Genomic DNA, 5867 nt, shown 5'->3' with positions numbered 1-5867 from the left:
CCCTACCAAAGAAAGATATTTAAATGTATTCTGCATCTTTTTTGGTCCCTTTCTGTTTTATTCACATGGAAATCTAAGCTCAGTGTTGTTTGGGGAGTAGATACATGCTTTTGTCCCCATAACCTAGTAATATGAAAGTTAGTAGAAAGTGGGAATGAGCAGTGAGACTAGTTGATGTGGATAGGGCTAACATACATTTGACTAGTGGATGGAATTTTTGTGGACTTAAGGATTTTTAAAGATGATTTGTAAGTCCTTCGCTCTCAGATTTTTCTGTTAATTCTAGGAATCAGAGAACAATAGGACTGTTCTTAGAGTCCCCCACCCCATAAACAATTGCCTTGCTCCTTCATGTGTGTCTTTTTTGGGGGACTAGAGTATGTTTGGCTTCTAGAGTTTCCTTTCTTGTCCCTTTATGGAATTGGCATTTTTGATACCTTAATTCCATCATTCCTCTTGGAGGGAAAAAAGCTATAAATTTTCACTGCTTTTTTTTATTTCGTATATCAGAGTGAAGGGAAACTACCTCACAATAGCGCCACTCATTCAGTTATCTGCCTAGCTGGTTAACTGGAGAGGATATAACATTTTTTTTAAAATACTCACTTTTAAAAGTATCTAATTGCAGGGAGAGTTCATTACCTTTGCTACTCTAGAATGGCTAGATGGTGGGGAAACCAGGATATGCATTTGAAAGGAAAAAATATATCAGCACCATGTAGCATTTCAGTTTCCCTAAGTGACAGGTTTTGACAAAGAAGTGATACTATCTATAGCAACTTGACTGATTTTTTTTCTCAATCAAAAGAGGGAAGAAATCTTTGACTAGTTAGACTTTTTAAAAAATTTTAATACAAAGATTGCTAATTCTCATTTGGATAAAGCCAGGACTTTCTGATAGAAAAGGGTAATGATAAGGGAGTGGAAGAATCTGTCTGTTTGACCCTAAAATGGGGTGGAATTTGCCTTCTGAGGAAGCTAATTATGGTGAGTTTTCATTTTATTATGATTACCTTTTTAAGGAGTTAACAGTTTTCTGCACTAAAAATAGACCAAAGCCCAGAATCCTCGCAGCAGCAGAAGAGTAATGATCGTCTAAGACTGTCGCTGGGTTTCTTAAATTCTAATTTGTAAGATATAGGGGCTCGGCTAGCTCCTTTTGCGGAGTGATTGTAAGTAACGCTTGCCTTAAGAATCTCATTATTGGAACACGGAGCCATATTTCCTCTGAGAATTCTGGAGTAGCTTTGAGCCGGGGCTGTTCATTTCTCAAGTAATCACGCTGGTGTGATGGAGAGAGAAAATGGCAGCTGTTCGGAGCTCAGGCCTTCAATTTTCTTCAGAGTCCAGTCACTCAAGTGTGTAATTACACGGGGGTGCAGCCGAGGCGTTGGGCCCTGTCAGAGAACTGGTTTGAGGCTTTGCTTTCTGCTTTTGCCGTCGGACAGGCAGAAGCCAATGGGACTCTGACTTGCTGCTGTTCTTTTCCTCCCCACCTTGTCGTCCTGATTACTTCTTACCTGCATGGATAGTACCCAACTTTCCAACAGACTGAGCACTTTGTTAGCGTTTGGGTTTGCAGGAATAAGATGGGGAGGAGAGGAATAGGAGGAGGAGAAAGGGAGGAGGAAGGTTGAAGATGTGAACCAGAAAGATGGATTTGTCCTTTTCTTTGTTTTGGCACTTCACATTTTTCTTTTAAAAAGAAAACAAAACTCAATAAACATAGGAGGATCTGTAGGCTTTCATATCATTAACTTGAAAATACCAGCTGTTTTCACCTCATTTTGAGATTTGGAAATCAAGACGTTAATTGATATGATTGAGCTGAGGGCCTGCTAGCAGTGACGTAAGAATCAGGGATGAAAGCTCAAAATGTGCTCCTTTATGCTCTGATATTTAATGAATTCCAGATATGGGCTTCCTCTCTCCTTCTGTGGCAACGGTCAGGTCCCCCACCCCACGTCTGCATTTAATGGTGGTAGCTGGTCAAAGCTATTTTAGTTGTTTGGATTCATCTTTCTGTATGTCTGACTGTCTTTTACAGGTATCACCTGGACCTGGCAGCACTTGAATCCCCTAGTTTGTATTCTCAGCTGGTTTCACTTTCTTTGCTTACTTTAGCTTCCTGATTGATGGTTTTGTGCCCGGCATTCCAGTCCCTGCTTTCTAGAAGTAGGAGTGTTGATGGTGTGCTTTGCTGAGCTAGGTGATGATTTCTGGGGGTTTTGAATCTAGAGTGAAGGCTCAAGAAAATCTGGGCTTCTGTGAATCAGTGTTACGAAACACAGGCTGCTTCAAGGAAGCCGTCATCCCTACCAGGTATTCGCATAACTTGCCTAGTGATAACATGCCTCAAGGACTCACAAGCAAATTTCTTCTAATCTTTCACCCTATTGGAATAGCAAAATATCAAGTAAAATGCAAAAGTTCTGTCATGTTTTCTCCATTTTGAGAAATTTTATGCCATAGTAGAAAAAGTCTGGAAGACAAACAGTAAGTTTATTATTTTGAAAGCTCTTCTTATTTATTTAATTTCCTAGGAAACAGCTTAGGACATTGTTTATGCTTACTAAGAGATATTTAGGAGACTCTTCAGCCAACTTAAGCAATTTTGTACCAGTAAAATGTATCAACACCCTCATAGCTGTCCAGATAGCCAAGTAGTACATAGTGACTACTTGAGTAGTTATCCCCTCACTACTTATATATCTTATTTCTGATATGGTCCACATGAACATGATATAAACCATACTTCCTTGTGAGTAATGCCATGCCTGTGAGCCTGTTTGGTTTAGACAGGAATCATTGAAAATGCTGATCAGTGCCTTTTCTCCCTCCTCTTTACATGACTGCAAATAATTTTGTCCAATGTGTGGTAAAGAAGAATGTTTTTCTCAGCGAACCTGGTTTCCTGAATAAGCTGTGGCTGGTAGAACCTGCCAGACCATTTCTGGTATTGGGATTAGTGGCTCACCCAGCTAAATGTAGTTAATGTCTTGAGCTCATTACACACTAGGTCCCATTCTTTTCATTTTGGATTGCCTTCAAATCTTAGGATGCTAAGATCAAGTTGGATTACCTTCTGCTCTTCTGGCAGTCAGCTGTATAACTTGGCTACGGTTTTGATACTTACGCATGTATGTTATATTCCCCATCATTTAGCCACCATCTGGGTTAAGAATAAAAACAAGAAATACTGTGTGGTACCAATATTAACCATTACTGAATAATAATTTTCACTTGGGCCTGCAAACGTATGCAAGCGTCCTGTCATCCCCAAAGCGGCAGGTGGGCTTATTAAATGAACTGCTTTATAATGAGAAAACATCTCTTGACATAGTGACCTTTTAATGTCATTGTTGCAAAATTTTCACCAGGATTATTAGATGGTGATGTTGGGCTGTCCAGTTGCCCGAAGGAAGTCTGCCTTTTAGGCAAGAGGACCCTAAACTTGTTTTTGGATGTTTGTATCTTGGGATGGGTAGTTCTGATGAACAGAAAGGTTTTATCTGGTGGTTTTTGTTTGTTTTTTAAGAACATTTACACTGTGTCTAGGTCAAGGATGAGATAGGGTTGTGAAGATTACTCTACACATAAGTTTCTATTGCCAATCTTTGTCTAAGTACTAATGATGACAATGGAGAAAATAATATTTGAATGGAAAATTTCCAAGTCAGGATAAACTAATGGAAATAGTGGTTTATGCCTACTGTGGAATAAACATCCCAGAAAGGTCTGGTTTCTGTACTTTATCACAGAGCTCAGGAATATTGTCATTTGGCGATAATGAATACTATATTTTCTAATCTTAACATATTTTCTAATCTGTATTTTCTAACTTCCATAGTTCACTTTTCTTACAGATACTGTTTCTTTCTACCCCCTTTCGCACTCCCTTTCTCTCCTAGCAGAAAGATGGAATTTAAAAAGTTTTTTTTTAAAGTCGCTTTGTGTGTTTTGCTTTTTTTTAAAAAAAATATGTTTCATTGATTTTTTACAGAGAGGAAGGGAGAGAGACAGAGAGTCAGAAACATCGATGAGAGAGAAACATCGACCAGCTGCCTCCTGCACATCTCCCACTGGGGATGTGCCCGCAACCCAGGCACATGCCCCTGACCAGAATCGACCCTGGGACCTCTCAGTCCGCAGGCCGACACTCTATCCACTGAGCCAAACCGGTTTTGGCGTGTGTTTTGCTTTTTAACTTGGGACAGGATCTGTAGTTAAGCAAGACAGTACCTTTATTTTTACTTATTTTAGTTTAATCTCAAAAAGTAAACCTAGATTTTCCTTTAAGGAAATGGTTAGGTAGGTGGCTAGTGTTCTCATTTGTTATGTTGGCTTTTGTTGTTAATGTTGAGACTTCAGTCTGGCTATTTGCAGAGTAGCATTACCCAGGACATCTCTTAGGTTTTTAAATATTTCAGTGGGTCAGTGTGATGATTGAAGTAAGGACCTTGGAAAGGAATATGTTTTCTCTATTAGGAACAATGAGTAAAGAGGGATTTATGTAGGAAAATCTTATCTAGGTTTCCTTACCTAGTGTTATCTATCTGTTCTTTTGCTTCTGTCTTTTTATGGTCTTTTCTTGGTTATTTTATATACAGGGTGGGGCAAAAGTAGGTTCTAAAACACAATTTATTGTATTTTTTTAATTCTTGTATTATTTTACATAGGAACAGCTGTAAACCTACTTTTGCCCCACTCTGTATTCCTTTGAAATTCTATTTTGCTTGTTAGCTCTCAACAAACGATGAGGTGCATTTTCTCCCTCCTCTTTGCGTTTATGCCTTAGGATAGGTGGGATAGGTCCTCTGGTCTGTGACTGACTACATGCTCAGCCGAACCCTGGATTTATAGTCACTTTCTTAGCAGCTTGTCTTCTTCCCCCTCATGAGTGAATTCCTGCGTTAAATAGGTGAAAACAACATGCACTTCCTTAACTATTAATCACATCATGTGTTTTATAACTCTGGACAGTTGGAGCAGAGCTCTGGTTGGTGGGTTGGGGAACCAGAAAGTATTCCTGCTTTGAAATGTTTGAGAAGCCTTCTTTTCAGAACAGTGATGTTGAGCACTTCAAAACTGTGATGTGGAAAATAGTAGGGGTTGTAGAAAAAGTGTTGTAGGAAATTCACATCGGCTCCAAAAGCCAAAAGTCCCAAGCTTTTATTTATACAGCTGGGGTCATGGACTATAAAGACTCTCCCTGAGATGGGAAAGGTCTAACTATGAATGGAGATTCTTCAAGAAAATGGCTGGTCCTCAAGGTAAGGAGGAGATTAAAAAGCAGCAACAGGAAGCCTTTTAGGATCTGGTCATCTTTCATATCCTATTGATAGTAAGGGGAGAATAAAAATTCACTAAATATAAAGGCAGTTATTTCAAATTCCAAGTAGAGGGAACTATACCTGAATGTGTACATTTTATGTGGTTTGGTATTAAGAACTACTACTACAAATAGCTCTGTAACTTTCAAAAAGACCTTTATAAAACCCGCACCTGCAATTTTCAGCTTAGATGAAAATTACATGGATGAATTTAGGGAATAAACTGACATTCCACTGGAGAAGAAAATTTTTCTCAAAATATGTTATTTTTCTTAACAATGTTTAATTCTTAGGAGAGAAAGGACCCCGTGCTGAATAAACCATGGATTGTATTGTAGGAGCTGTTTTTTTCCCTTCTAATCCATCTAAGGATTCACCATGTTTGTATATTGTGGAATGATTGTGTTTTTTTAAAATCTTTATTATTCAGATTATTACAGTTCCTCTTTTCCCCCCCCCCCAAAACTCCCCTCTACCTGGTTCCCACCCCACTCCAGGCCTACCCCCCCCCCCCCCACTGGCCTCGGCCCTGGG

The 5867-nt window shown here is 39.2% G+C and overlaps 1 protein-coding gene across 1 annotated transcript in view; it reads left to right on the top strand.

Annotated features, from left to right (window-relative positions):
• The window catches only part of ACACA (acetyl-CoA carboxylase alpha), a 229022-nt gene that overhangs the window by 88869 nt on the left and 134286 nt on the right, over positions 1-5867 (top strand). The window lies entirely within an intron of this gene.

Source organism: Myotis davidii, unplaced genomic scaffold, assembly GCF_000327345.1.
Source record: "Myotis davidii unplaced genomic scaffold, ASM32734v1 scaffold993, whole genome shotgun sequence".
Classification (NCBI taxonomy): domain Eukaryota; kingdom Metazoa; phylum Chordata; class Mammalia; order Chiroptera; family Vespertilionidae; genus Myotis; species Myotis davidii.
Note: the sequence above shows the minus strand (reverse complement) of the source record. Positions and strands in the feature narration are given on the sequence as shown.